This window comes from Mytilus californianus, unplaced genomic scaffold, assembly GCF_021869535.1.
Source record: "Mytilus californianus isolate M0D057914Y unplaced genomic scaffold, xbMytCali1.0.p SCAF_16, whole genome shotgun sequence".
Lineage (NCBI taxonomy): Eukaryota > Metazoa > Mollusca > Bivalvia > Mytilida > Mytilidae > Mytilus > Mytilus californianus.
The window spans coordinates 1,812,231-1,827,501 of NW_026262648.1; the positions used below are offsets into that span (position 1 = coordinate 1,812,231).

At 32.7% G+C, this 15,271-nt stretch overlaps 1 long non-coding RNA gene across 1 annotated transcript; it reads right to left on the reverse strand.

The window, feature by feature from the left end:
• Positions 1-9,125: 9,125 nt before the first annotated feature.
• Positions 9,126-13,805, reverse strand: LOC127726072 (uncharacterized). Its single transcript, XR_007993315.1, has 3 exons — positions 13,702-13,805; positions 10,175-10,246; positions 9,126-9,601 (listed from the first exon to the last, which is right to left on the reverse strand). It is a non-coding gene; the product is annotated as an uncharacterized LOC127726072 (long non-coding RNA).
• Between the last annotated feature and the right edge of the window lie 1,466 nt (positions 13,806-15,271).

Here is a 15,271-nt window from a genome sequence, read left to right on the forward strand (position 1 = left end):
TTGGTAGGTTTTGGCAATTTTTAGTCGTAATAAAAAAATTGAGATATAAGACATAAAGCTTTATTTAAAGTCGGTGCATGCAATACACTTACAAATATAAGCTCTGAAGAGCTTTTTAAACCGACAAAACAAACATATCAGGTCATGCACACATAGAATTTCACTTTTCTTTACTTTTACTTTTAAGCTTGGATGGTGTTCATCAATAATTGTATCTTTTGAGCCGATATTTTTGTCAACATTTATACAAAAAAAAGTTATTAGATATTGCAGCAACTTCATTTTGATTATTAATTATTTTGGTATCTTGACATAAGATCAGATCTTTTGAAAAATGTGACCCTTTATTGGTTAAGAAGGGCTTGACTGTTGGCCAAAATCCTCCCACACATCTTTCCATGACATAGTTTCTGATGGATTTCATTTTTTGTTTTAGTAACCAAATTTCTATAAGATTCCCAATTTGCTTTATTTTTATAATTTTATAATTGTTATATGCCATCCTTTTTTTTTTTACATTTCCCTGTGTAAAGTTTGATTAATAGAAGGGGCGGGTCTGTTGATGGATTTCTTTCTTTTTTCATAGGTATATGTTTGTAAATAAACTCCTTAAAGATTGTCTAAAATTTTTCATATGCTGAATTAACATAGGAGTGGGACGAAAGATACCAGAGGGACAGTCAAACTCATAGATCGAAAACAAACTGACAACGACATGGCCAAAAATAAAAAGACAAATAGACAAATAATAGTACAGATGACACAACATAGAAAACTAAAGACTAAGCAACACGAACCCCGCCAAAAACTGGGGTGATCTCAGGTGCTCCGGAAGGGTAAGCAGATCCTGCTCCACATGTGGCACCCGTCGTGTTGCTTATGTTATTACAAATCCGGTAAATAGTCTAATTCGGTAGGTCACATTCGTGAAAAGGGAAGGGTACTGTAGTTACGACATAAGGAACATATCCGATATCATCTGTGAAACGGTTATTCCATAATGGTCAACCAACTCGTGATGGCGTCCGTAAAATTTACGAAGGGATGATTTCAACTTCACCATTTGGAACTCTTGGTTTAATAGCTTCCTTGTGAGCAGCAATCCTCTTATCAAGGAAATCATGATAGGAAATACAAGCCCGGGAATATCGTATCAATTGGGAGATATATACTCCGTATGCATGCAGGCGCTGCTGGAATGTTGCTACATAGAAATGGAAAGTTCGCAATTGGGAAGCTGAAATCATCTCTTTTGTCGTAAAGTTTTGTTTTCAACCGACCCTCATTGTCAATTTCTAGATGTAAGTCAAGATATGAAGCAGACTTAACTGTATCTGTAGTATCCTTTATCTCTAGTTCGATGGGATAGATTCGTTCAACATAGTCACCAAATTTTGTATTATTTAGTGGGAGAACATCATCTATATAGCGGAACGTAAAGTTCTGATGATTCTTCTATCATAGCAGTTTACTTACTACTACTAGGGGGTGTTTGACGACCTTGACTACCTATAAAAAACAGTTTACTTACTACTACTAGGGGTTATTGACGACCTTGACTACCCATAAAAAGCAGTTTACTTACTTCTACTAGGGGTAGTTTGACGACCTTGACTACCCATGAAAAGCAGTTTACTTACTACTACTAGGGGGTGTTTGACGACCTTGACTACCCATAAAAAGTTGTTTACTTACTTCTACTAGGGGGGGTTTGACGACCTTGACTACCCATAAAAAGCAGTTTACTTACTACTACTAGGGAGTGTTTGACGACCTTGACTACCCATGAAAAGCAGTTTACTTACTACTACTAGGGGTATTTTGACGACCTTGACTACCCATGAAAAGCAGTTTACTTACTACTACTAGGGGGTGTTTGACGACCTTGACTACCCATAAAAAGCAGTTTACTTACTACTACTAAGGGGGGGTTTGACGACCTTGACTACCCATAAAAAGCAGTTTACGTACTACTACTAGGGGGTGATTGACGACCTTGACTACCCATAAAAAGCAGTTTACTTACTTCTACTAGGGGGTGTTTGACGACCTTGACTTCCCATGAAAAGCAGTTTACTTACTACTACTAGGGGGTGTTTGACGACCTTGACTACCCATAAAAAGCAGTTTACTAACTACTACTAAGGGGGTGTTTGACGACCTTGACTACCCATAAAAAGCAGTTTACGTACTACTACTAGGGGGTGATTGACGACCTTGACTACCCATAAAAAGCAGTTTACTTACTTCTACTAGGGGGTGTTTGACGACCTTGACTTCCCATGAAAAGCAGTTTACTCTCAATTTCGCCTGCGTTGAAATATTTTTAGATATTGTTTTGATGACCATTAAATTTTCTTGTCCTGCTGATCATTTTTCTATGAAAAGTTTCTTTTTATTGTTATCTATTATAGATTTCAAAATGAAAAGGAAAAATCACAAACATTGGTAAAAATCATCAATTATGGGCCATAACTTCTGTAAGGTGTGGACCAACGATTTCGGCCTTGTCGATTTAAGTGTAATTCTTGTCATGCTTTGTGTCAGGTGAGCTAAAATAAGGAGTTGTGGTATAATTGCCAATGAGACAACTATACACCAAATACCAAATGACGTACATGTAAGCTACTATTGGTCATCAATCAATTTTCAACAATGAGCAAACCCCATACTCTATAGCAAGCTATAAAAGGCAACGGCATGAACAAAATTTTAATGTTTAAAACAAATAAAATGAGAAAACCTAAGGCTGATTTAGGCTAAAACAATAAACTAAGAAATAATTATCAGACAGCAACCAATGACTACCACTGAATCACAGGCACACGACTTGGGACAAACGTTCAACCCTACTAGTTTTGAACAATACCAGTAGTGTAAATGCACAACACGAGAAACATTGTAAAATCCAGTTGAAAAAGGCCCGACTGTAGAACTGACACGAAACAAAAAACACAAAAAACTAACAACAGGACAAAAGAGACTGTGTACGTAAAAAATATTCCTTTTGATAGCCAACTGTGTCAGCAAGGTTTGACTAATGTGTAGACGTTTCCAAAACGATTTCTTTAAAAAGCGTAACAATTTTAATTAGTCGCTTGAAATTGCAGGGCCATAATGCATCTTCCCCTGTAATGTTCCACATGTGTAAATGTGTTTCAGCATTTCAGGCAGCCTTAAGAAAACTTACAAAAAAACTTTTAAAACCATTAGCCAAAGAAATCTCTTGAATGCTTACTCAATTTTATTTTTTAATTAACCATATATAACTTTAATATTAATAATACAATATACATTATATTTCTGTTAGTTCGGATTTCCATATACATATGATACAAATAAATCATATTCTTTAATATTTCCTATTCAAATTCCTTAACATATACCCGTTGCCATAGGAAAATATAACAAAAACATCATCACTGATAAAAATGTTTTGTATGATTGGCAACGGTACCTTTACTTTGTATTTGAAACGAAAAATAATTTCCTAGTCACACTTTTGTTCTAGGTGGCCTGCGAAATATTTTGTTTCTTTAATACAAGACGAAAGGCCATGGTTAAAGACAGAGCTATCCAACACTCTTCCCTGTTCTAATTATTTTATATAACAAAAATACTTAAGAATTGAATGCTTCTTTTTTGTAAATTTATTGGGTTGTAAAAGCGTTGCCGAAGTACATTTTGTATGAAGTGCGGAAGCGCTTCATTCTAAAAATGTGCTCACGGTCAACGCTTTTACAACCCTATAAAATTACTAATAGAAGCATTCAATACTTATATAATTACATTTTTTTGGTAGGATCATGAAAACATGATTTCTATCAAGTTTTTCTTTTATTTACCTTTGCACTTTATTGTTGAACTCGTGTCATCATGAATGTTACATTTCATTTTGAAATGAAGGTTAATTTCAGAATGACGCGAGATTGCTGCTATATATAGCCAATCAAAATAACGTATTATAATGAAATATACATGTAATGTAATTATATATCCTGACAAAAATATATCTATAGCCATCATAATTGATTGAGGATAAATAGGATAGACAAATACATGATGCATTTACGACAGTGGTTTTTAATTGCAAATCTGAAAGTATACCACGAAGCTGAAAATAGTGACTTATTCCGGAGGCTCATCCCTACCATTCTTCACATAGTAAGTGTCCCCCAAACCACCATCCCCACCCATTAAGCCAAGAACATAATTTGCAGCTGTAAGAACGTGTCGGGTTCCTTAAATTTAAGCAGGGTTTACCGCATTCATTGAAGTGCATACATATTTAAGCGTCACGCTTTTATTTAACCATTCTATAGAAACTCATCATTTTAACGTTTTGAGCATCAACAACATTAAAAAAATAGGTTATTTCATTCGTTCGACATGATTGTTCCATAGATTGCTGCAATTAATTGACAGACAGTTAAACTTTTTTCCTATTGCATAATATATCTCTGATATATTTCATTTTTTGTCAATATGGTAGGGGCAAATAAACCTTCCAGTAACAACCTCATCAAATTAGGATGACAGATATGAATATTTTTCCGGCAGAACTAACAAAACAAAATGATTATCCGGAAAATAATATATCTCTGATATATTTCCTGTAAAAATCGAACAAAGTGAGAATTAGATTAACATAGAGCACTTTCGGGTGACAGATATATCGGATCTGAAACGAAAGAATTTATTTCTACGAGACAATATACCAAACATGTTTATGGGTGACACTACACGCTAACAATTGGTACTATTAATATAAGGTCAGAATTAAAATGAGTGAATGTCGAGTTGGCGAGGCAGTAACCCCAAAACAGAAACCGAGGTTCTGCCAATGCTCAAGTTTGTTTCAACTGAAGAGGTTAAGTTATTCCTCTACGGTACGACTCGTCCGATAGATTATTATATACCTTAAGTAATATCTTTATGTAATATAGATACAATGAATAAGCGTTGATTCTTCAAAAAGAAACCAGAGGGCGTCATGAATCAACGCTTATCCATTGTATCTATAACTTAAACTATTATGTTGATGTCTTTTCAAAATCAAAGCCTTTTCTTAATTAGAAGGTATTGTAAGTGAGTTTGAATAACCTAGGTATCATGTTCAACGATGCATTACTAAATATAAGATCACAACTAATTGGTTAGAAAAATACAAATATAACATAACACGTCTGTCTTTAAATTATCAGGCATCTGAATATTATCTGTGTTTACAAAATAAGACATATTCGAACTTATTTCTAATAAAATTGAGAATGGAAATGGGGAATGTGTCAAAGAGACAACAACCTGACCAAAGAGCATAATTATATAAATTATATATAATAAGTATGTTTCCGAAATTTCTAGCAAGAAGCCTAATTCTAGGCACATCACGATTTACTCCCATAGGAATTTGCGAATAAACATTTGTAAAATTATGTAGTAAAACGGATGAAATCTTACTATATTTATAAAACAAAAATAGACAAATTGAATGTATTCATTTTCGTTTCAAATATGTGAAATAGCCAAATATAATCCAAAAATAAACCGTTAAACTCACTATTATTACAAAAATATCCACAATTACATACAAAATAAGCAAAAAACAGAAAAACTAAAGAATAGGGACAACAAAGAGAATACAGGGATTCGAACCTAAACCGACAAGTCCCTACCTTTAACTTGACTCTTTAACTCATTGATCTTAACCATGCTAACCTCGAGGCTACCAACTTATATTATACGATTGCCTATTATGTATATATAAAGGTACAAGTCCTGTGTGTACGTTGTACCGATGTATATCATATGTTCATTTATATATATATAATAGACATTTATATTGTAACCAATTCGTAGCCGAGAGGTTTCGTCGATATGTTGATATCAGTCACAAATAACAGATTTCAAGGACGGGTTCGATCCCCAGTAAAGGCATATAAAAATTACAAAAACTAAAGGTAAGTTTTTTAATTAATTCCATTAGTGAACAGAAATCAGTAAATTAGCTGTTCAAACTTAATGAAATTAGGCGCACAAAGGAAACAATTGAATATAATTTGGTGAATCCATTTCAGCGACAGATTTAGAAAGCGTTGATTCTAGAAAAAGAATCCACGGTAAATGAATAGGCTGACGTCACGACAATGGTTTAACATTGTACAATAAACGACACAATCATGACGCGGTGAAATTTTAAAATGTTATGCTATGATTATTAACGACATGTTTTCCTGCAATGTAATTAAAGAAGACTTAAAAAATATTGATGATTTGAAGAAAACAAAACAAATTCGTGCCTATTTCGAAGATTTGCATTGATTTTAGCTGCACACAAATTTTCTCGTCGTAATCTTAACAGATAAGCCAGAACCATAGTTACGTGAATAAGTGAATTTTAAACATATGTTGCTTTCACTGAACTGACAAAGTTTTGAAGTATACCATAAGTACAATGAACAGTAAGATATTATCAATTCTATATTATATGCTAGGACTAAATGAAAATACCTTATAATTCAAGAACCCTTTTTACAGCAATGTAAGTTGACATTTAAATGATAGTGATTTGAAAACAATCGTCCCAGCTTGTTTAGACATTTGGCGGTGATTAAAGCAGCGCAACACATTTCCGATATAATCTTTACAAGTAATGCTATTCTTTAGTTTCGTGAATAAGTGAAATTTTAACATATGTTGCCTTCACTGAGCTGATCGAAGCGTACCAATGTGAAAATGAAATAATACATTTATTTAATAATTATCCATTAGAGACCATCGTAAGTGTTCGTGGAGTCGAACAATCATAAATTTGTAAAGTTATAAAAAAAAACATCGGCCCCATCACTGAAACATATTTGTTCAAATAACTGTTATTCTGTTTTGAAATTCAAATTCATTCACCTACTTGAACAATGAGCCTTAGATTCACTACAAATTTCAGTATATTAAAAAAAGATTCACTATAAAAATATTATTTGTATATGCAAATACCGATACAATCAACTTAGAAAAGTTTGATTTACGGTACTGTTTGTAAAATGAGACTGGTACGTATCTATATCTAATAACTTTTGTTTTTTAAATTCAAAAAGTTAATCAATATTTTACGTTTCGTATCAATTGAGATGTTATCTATTATCAATTTTGTTATCTTGTATTTTTTAGGCTTCACAATTTTGCTGTTTATTTTGGTTGCTGGTTTAAGTCGCACGTGTAAGTTATTTTTCAACACAAGAAATACCTTGTTGCATTTATCTTGTCGGTTCTTTAAAACGAGATACAGATCAGAAGAGCTAATGAAAACTATGAGTCCAACACTTTGACCACAATAAAAACTACGAACATAGAAATAAATTTCATAAAAACTACGCCAGAAGAGTAGGCAGAATATGCTCGATCATTTATATCTGTCGCGTTGCTCATGCAAAGTCAATTTCCGTTGATCAGCTGCATACATGTGTGTTTAAAATACAAGACAAAGAAGGACGGGATTATAGTTACAGCAAGTGGAACAAATTGGTGGTGATCTGTGACACAAATATTTAAAAAATGTCAACTAAATCATGATGACGATCGTAAAATTTGGAAGTGTTGAATTAAACTTTATTATTAGGGATTCAACAGCTTGATTATAAGAAATTATCAAAGAAATAATACGGTACGTAAGCCGTAGAATAACACGGGAGACATAAAATCTATATACAAGAGATGTTTCTTTTATGCTATATAAAAATAGAAAGTTTACAATATGAAAATGTGAAATTTAATGCATCTCTGATGTCGTAAAATTTGATTTTTTTGTGTTACCCTCAATGTCAATTGCAAAATGTGTTATGAATAAGATATATATGCGGTATGAGTCAATGACAGCAACATAAAGACTTCAATACAAAAAGACAACTAGAAGTCAACGTACTGTACGATTGTAGAATTCTTAGCATCTTTAGTTTTAAGGCATACCTTACAGTCATCAAAATTTCGAATACGATTATCGTATTCAGACTCAGAAAGCAACCAATCAAAATTTGTACTCCGGGTACAGAGGAAATTTGTATGACCGAAAAGTCAAGAGTGTGTAAAGAAGGAGAAAAATATAAAAGACAGACTTGCACAACGAGCAATCATTACAGAGAAAGTGAATAATTTGTGATGCTGATAAGACATTATAAGCAACAGAACAGACAATGATAAAGACTGAGTAAGAAATTCAATACAGTGACTTTTGGATGGACATTCTAACGTACATTAAATGTGTACCATGAAAACAATTCTAACAACTTAAAGTATATACAATCACTCATTTGTTGTCAATATTGTAGGGGTAAATAAACCTTCCCGTAACAACATCATCAAAATAGGATAACAGATATGAATATTTTTCCCGGCAGAACTAAAAAAAAACCAGAGTGATTATCTGGGAAATTGTAAAACTATTAGTATTCCTTGTTGTAGTGAAAGCAAAGTGCCGTAATATGATGGTTTTAAACAAAATATTTTGATAATAATCGTTGCTCTATTTAATGATTACAGATGCGTATCTAGCTTGTGCATATATATAAGAATTTGAATAACATATGTGCATATGCCATGAAATGACGATGTATTCAATACTACTAGTATGTTTCGGTTTTTTGCTTAATTTCCTATTTCTACTTCTTAGATTCCGGCACAGTGTGTTTGTCCTGTAGTGGCGTACAAAGTATAAACCAGTGTACACACTTGGAGACTTGTCGTAATGATGAGGTATAGTTTGTTATCTTGTATGTACGTACTAATATTGAGAGAGTGTAAGAAAGTCTTGGAGACTTGTCGTAATGATGAGGTATAGTTTGTTAACTTGTATGTACTTTCTAATGCAGTATGTAATTAAATTTTTTGATGAAACAAAAGATGTTGCCTATCTGTTTAAAAGTTCATTTGAACCTTAATTATTAAGGTGCGAGTCCTTCAATTGTTGACATTGGTTTTTAATTGTATTATTATTTATTAAATTTCAAAATTAACTCATAGTTCAGCAAAATTTATCAATCTAAAAAATGTTATTAAACTGCAAGTAAATCAAAAATATGAAATCTCGAAAATATACCATTTACAGTTCTTGTAATTCATATTCCTTTGCCTTTTTACTTACCTTTTGAAACGGTAGATATTGCTTCATATTTTCTGATGTACTTCTTTTCTTCTGCATTGAAGTACGGATACAAATTTTTCCGTATTTCTTCCTTTTCCTTCTCTGAAGATGCATTTTTAAGAAAGTCGTGAGTTAAAATGGTAGTTTCCTTCATTCGATACCCCTTTCCATACTTGAGAACGAGGTTGTCTCGGTCATAACTGTACCAATATGAAATCTTGCCTTTTTCTATGCCACATTCTTTTTCGTGGATCTCAGAAAGTTCCTTTATTTCTTCTCCTTTTCTCTTAATGAACACGACATGATCTCTTTCAATCTGAACAGAAAGCCCATACTGTCCCTTTTCGTTTTCCACTGAGATTAAGAAAGGCACCTTGGTGTCTTTGTTGAAAACTAAGGTCCCTTGTCCGTTGACCGGAAACTGTCTTTCCCATGTTTGCCTGTCATTCTCTCTCCGGGCTTGTTTCACTATAATGTCAGTGAAATAGAAATACAATAACAGTTACTAGTCATCTGATCAGTTTAAACATTAAATTTTCATTTTTTATTTTTTGAAAACGTAATGATTTCTAGTCTACTAATCAAATCCACTATATGTGCACATTTTGATCCATTATTAATATAAACAACTCTGTTTGTATTGCTCAATTTTTGTTTTTATTCTATTCAGTAAACACATATATTCTTCTTCAGTCTTTAGACTATTTAAACATTATAGTAGGATTATTACTGCTCATGTTAACGGCGTACAGGTTTGATGATGGTTGTTATTTTAATATAGATGAGATTTAAGATATACAGTTAGTGCTGCTTTATTCCTACATGGAAGATGTATTTTCATGTGTTTTGCGTAGCTTACTGCAATCGTCTGAAGATTTTTTTTTATAGAAAAGTACTGTGGAGCAAATATTCCTTGACATTGGTAAAACTTGATTCCTTATAAAACATTCAAAACATTGTTTTTAGATATTAGTTCATGCAATGCTCTTCAGCAGTCGTTTTTATGCATACACAAAACAACTACGTATATATATATACTACCTTGTTTGAGATTTTCATTAGCTGGTCGTTGTCTCTTAGATGACATGTCTGAAGAACCTCAATACTATAAAGCTGCAATATAAAAGGAATGCAAAAGTAAAATTATGAAATGAATACATGCCACTTGACGTTAAAAGATCCCCTCTTTCCCACTGTCATCCGCTATTCATATAAAATTACTCCTAAAGTTATTGTATAATAACTGAAATAACCACGTTACCAGTTTTTACCAGCCTTTATTCTATCCAGTAATTGACTAACATATGTATTGCATAGAAACGTGGCGATATTGACTGAAAAGAACATAGCTCTTGACTTAAAAGAGCAAAGCTCGTGGCTCAATAGAACATTTATCGTGGCTAAATAATAGCTCATGGCTCAATAGAACATTTATCGTGGCTAAATAATAGCTCATGGCTCAATTTAACATAGCTCGTGTCTCAGTAGTGCATTAGTCGTAACTCAATAGAACATAGCTCATGGCTCAATTGAACATAGCTCGTGTCTCAGTAATTCATTAGTCGTAACTCAATAGAACATAGCTCGTGATGCAATTGAACATAATTAGCTCGTTGCTCAATAGATAAAGACACAACAGAGAATAGTTTGTTACTTTATAGAACATAGCTCGCGGGTCAATATACCTTAGCGCATGGCTCAATAGAACATACCTCGAGGCTCAATTAGACCATATCTCGTGATACCATAGAATAAGCTCATGGCTCAATAGATCACAGTTCGTGGCTCTATAGAACACAGCCTGTTGCTCAATAGAACATAGCTCGTAGCTCAATAGAACATAGCGCATGGCTTAATAGTAATTAGCTCGTAGTTCAATATAAATTAGCTCGTGCATCAATTGAACATAGCTCATGGCTCAATAGAAACATAGCTTATTGCTCAATAGAAAAATGCTCGTGGTTCAATATAACATAGCGCGTGGCTTAAAAGAATATACTTCGTGGCTCAATAGAACATACTAAAAGCTCAGGAGTCAATGGAATTTAGCTTGTAGTTCAATAGCACAGAGCTGGTAAATCAATAGAAAAAAGCTCGTGACACAATAAAACATAGCGAAGGTTTAATAGAGCATAGCTCGTGGCTCAATAAAGCATAGATCGTGGTTCAAGAAAACAAGGAAAATAGCTTATAGATACTTATTCAATCTTAACATGAGAACAAGCGATATCATGTTCTTTCAATCTAGCTGTCTCAATGGTTATATCAAATTAATTCGTCATATGTGACTAGTAGCCATATGATTTCCAGGTTTGTTATAAGTGTACCTAGTCTAAAATGGGCTTATTGCATATTTATCTAGAACATACTGAAAGAAAACATCCTGTCGAAGTTATTATGACAGATTTGTCTGGAATATTTTTATATCTTTCAGTTTCAATAGCGAGGGAATGACCACTAATTCTAAATTTGCATATAAGTTTTCTTGTATCAAGATTAGGGTATGTAAAATAAAATTCTTGTTTATATTCAGTTTTTGTATGCTTAAACAAAAGAAGTTTACTATTTTGATCAAGAGATGATATCTTATTGTCATATATTTCTTTATTTCTATGCTGAAGTTCATTTTTATAGTATTTTTTACTAAGATTCTTACAGGATCTGTATTTGTTTTTAGATTCAATTTGGGTTTGCTAATATTATTGTCGGACCTAATATGGTTTACATATGAGTACCATGCGTATATACATCGATCATGAAGTGACTTTAAAAGAGAATAACACTCTTGAAGTAAAACAGGTGAGTTTTCACTCAAAAGTCGGTCTTCATACAGAGTGACTGTGTGGCAATGAAACAATAAAGGGGGAATCTTCCTAATTCAGATCTAGAGGCAATGTTACTGGCACATTTCTTTATTCCAAGTGTAAATTTACAAAACTTATTGTGAATTTTTTCAGGGGTATTCTTATCTATAAAATTGAATTTATCCAAAGGAGAGTTATTTGTTCTAGCTGTAACAATTGCATTATAGTATGGTCTGTACACATCCATATACCAAATTTCATAATTATATGTAAGAATAGGACAAACCAAAGAATCAAATAAGAACACATATATTTCATTGACACTGACATTTTAAAAGAATACCACAATATTCTATTTTAAAATCCAACCGCTTTTAGTTTGAACTGTAACAGTCAATATTCTTTAAAACTTCATTTTTAATAGCTCAACACATGACTATCTCCAACTATAATATTGAGAATGGAAACAGAGAATGTGTCAAAGAGACAACAACCCGACCAAAGAGCAGAAAACAGCCCAAGGCCACCAATGTATACATTCCCGTTTGAATGGTTTTACACTAGTAATTTTTGGAGCCCTTTATAGCTTACTGTTTGGTGTGAGCCAAGGCTCCGTGTTGAAGACCGTACTGTGACCTATAATGGTTTACTTTTATAAATTTTGACTTGGATGGAGAGTTGCCTCATTGGCACTCATACCACATCTTCTTATATCTATATACATTTAACTGCATGCGGTTGGATTTTAAAATAGAATATTGTGGTATTTTTTTAAATGTTCTTTAATGACATTTTGAAAACTGTAAAACCTGCTTTAAGTGCCAATAAGTAACGATTTGTCGTTTTCGCATGGGCATTTAATTATTTCGTGTCCTACAATGTACTTCCTAATTCAATTCGCTCACGGATTAAGGCCAGCTTTGATACTCTTTTTTTCTTAGACGAATAATTTTTCCATTTAAGTTAGCACAACAGTCTTATTCAGTAAAATTCGGGGTATTTTTATTTAATAACGTTGTCATTTAAAAGATGTTAAAACTAATAATGAAAAACATAGGAAAAGAAGAGATAACCAGGAAGCATTTTCAAAAGAGTTGGATAAAATAAGATACTTGAAAAGACATAAACATCGCAAGGCTACATTCATGATGGTGCATAACTGTATTCTTATTATGTTACACATACATTGCATGGTGAATAAATTGAGAGTGAAGTATCAATATTGATGTTTTTTTGACAATAAAGAATGTTGTGCAGCATTGGTGATTGATACTTGTATTTAAAAAGTATGCTTTGGAAAACATTGATGAACAATTCACCGATAAAAGGAATACAGAATAAAAATTGTGCTTTACTAAACATTTTATGTTTTTTAGACACAGAAGTAAAATATACAGAATGTGAAACTTCATGTTGCCGTTTATGATTTGTTCCTTATTTTTATCTATGAAAGCTTTAAACAATATTTCATATGTAATGCTAAAAAGAATCACCAATCGCAGTCCTTAATTGATCAACAGGTTGTCGACAACGTGGCTCCTTTGATCATATGTGAATAAATCTTTCGAACAATAAAAACTAGTTCAATCTTACCATGAATTCAGGGGGCGAAGAGTAAAAAAGAGTTATGTTAATATGTAATCAGATAGTGAACCTTCAATGGTATTTTTGAACGTAGTGTAAATGTATTAATGCATTTCTTCATTTCAATATATTAAGCGAAAAGACACCAATAATAATAATGAAAAAAATATGTTTACTGACCTTTCAATGACTTTGACGAAGACTGCTCGATATAACTAATAGCCACATGAATTCGCTAAATCTTATATAAAAGATTCTTTTGACATCCTTGTGATGACATAAACAATTGAGGAAATTGTGCTGATATGATTATATCACTAATAAAACCCGCATCCGCATATGTTAATAAAAACGGGAAGCTAATTTTAAATATGGATTTATGATTATGCAACTACAGCATATTGACATAGAAATCTTGTGGAAGTGTAGACAAACTATATTCATTGTAATTCCTTTAAATAATAACAGTTCTGCTTTTTTTGTAAGGACTGCAATCGAGACTCGTTGACTTTTAAGTATATAAAAGGGCTCAAAGTATAACTCTTTCAATAACGCAACAAAATAGGCGATATTTGAAGATCTAGTAGTTTTCTCTCCTCTCAGGCACTGACCTGTGTGTTATTAAAAATAATTTGTTTTTGATTAAAGTCGATGAAAATTGTTTTTCCCCGAGAGAAAAAAAAACTTGCAGCCCCTCCAAAGATGAATATTTGGTGCATAAGAAAAGATTTGAGGCGTGAAGTAGTAAAGGAAAGTATCTTATAAACTTATAACAAGATAAACATTTATTTCAGTTATTTAAAAGTAATCTCGATATTTTCAGTCCTGAATATGCATTGCGATAGGCATTATTCGGAAAACACGATTTTTCCCACAACAAATACACCAAAGAAGACATTATCAAAACGTTGGACTTTTTTATCGACAACATATTTGTTGAGTGTTATGGATTGACATTTCAGCCGACAGTCGGTATTCCAATGGGTACTGTGTGTGCACCAATACTGGACGATTTGTTGTTGTACTCATATGAAGTAGAATCCATACAGATTCTTTTCAAAGACAAAAAGAAAAGGCCTCTTCCAAAGTTCTTCAATTTCACTTTCAGATACATTGATGATGTATAATCACTCAATACCCCACCCCACATTTCAATGAATACTTACATCTCATTTATTCCTGTGAACTTTAATACTTAGGATACTACCGAAAGTAGAAGGTCTGCTTCATATCTTGATCTTTTCCTCGATATTGCCACAGTTGGACGACATCAAACTAGAATCTTTAGCAAACCTTTTGATTTCAACTTTCAAACTGTCAACTTTTTTGTCCCTATTTCTCAGCAGTAAGATATCCGTCGTATAGCGCTTTCATATATCTCAGTAAATACGTTACACTTGTGCATTTTCACAGGAGCTTGCTTCTTACACAAAAACTTCTCCAACAGATATATGAGGAAGAACGTTTGAAATTGACACTACCAAAGACCATCTGGAGTTTAACATAAAGTATTCAACAATAAACAGGTGTATTAAATACACTTTTCAATCGGAATCAGATTTCAGTATTTCATGTATTTGATTTAATTCTACTTATATTATCCTGAAAGATTTTTATCACATATTGTATGATATTCACGAGAATTGGATAGAATGTCACTGGTATATATATTTTTATGAATGGATGATTATGCCTTTCATAAAACAACAAAAATCCTTAATTTCCATTGGTTTCATTATGTTAATTCCTA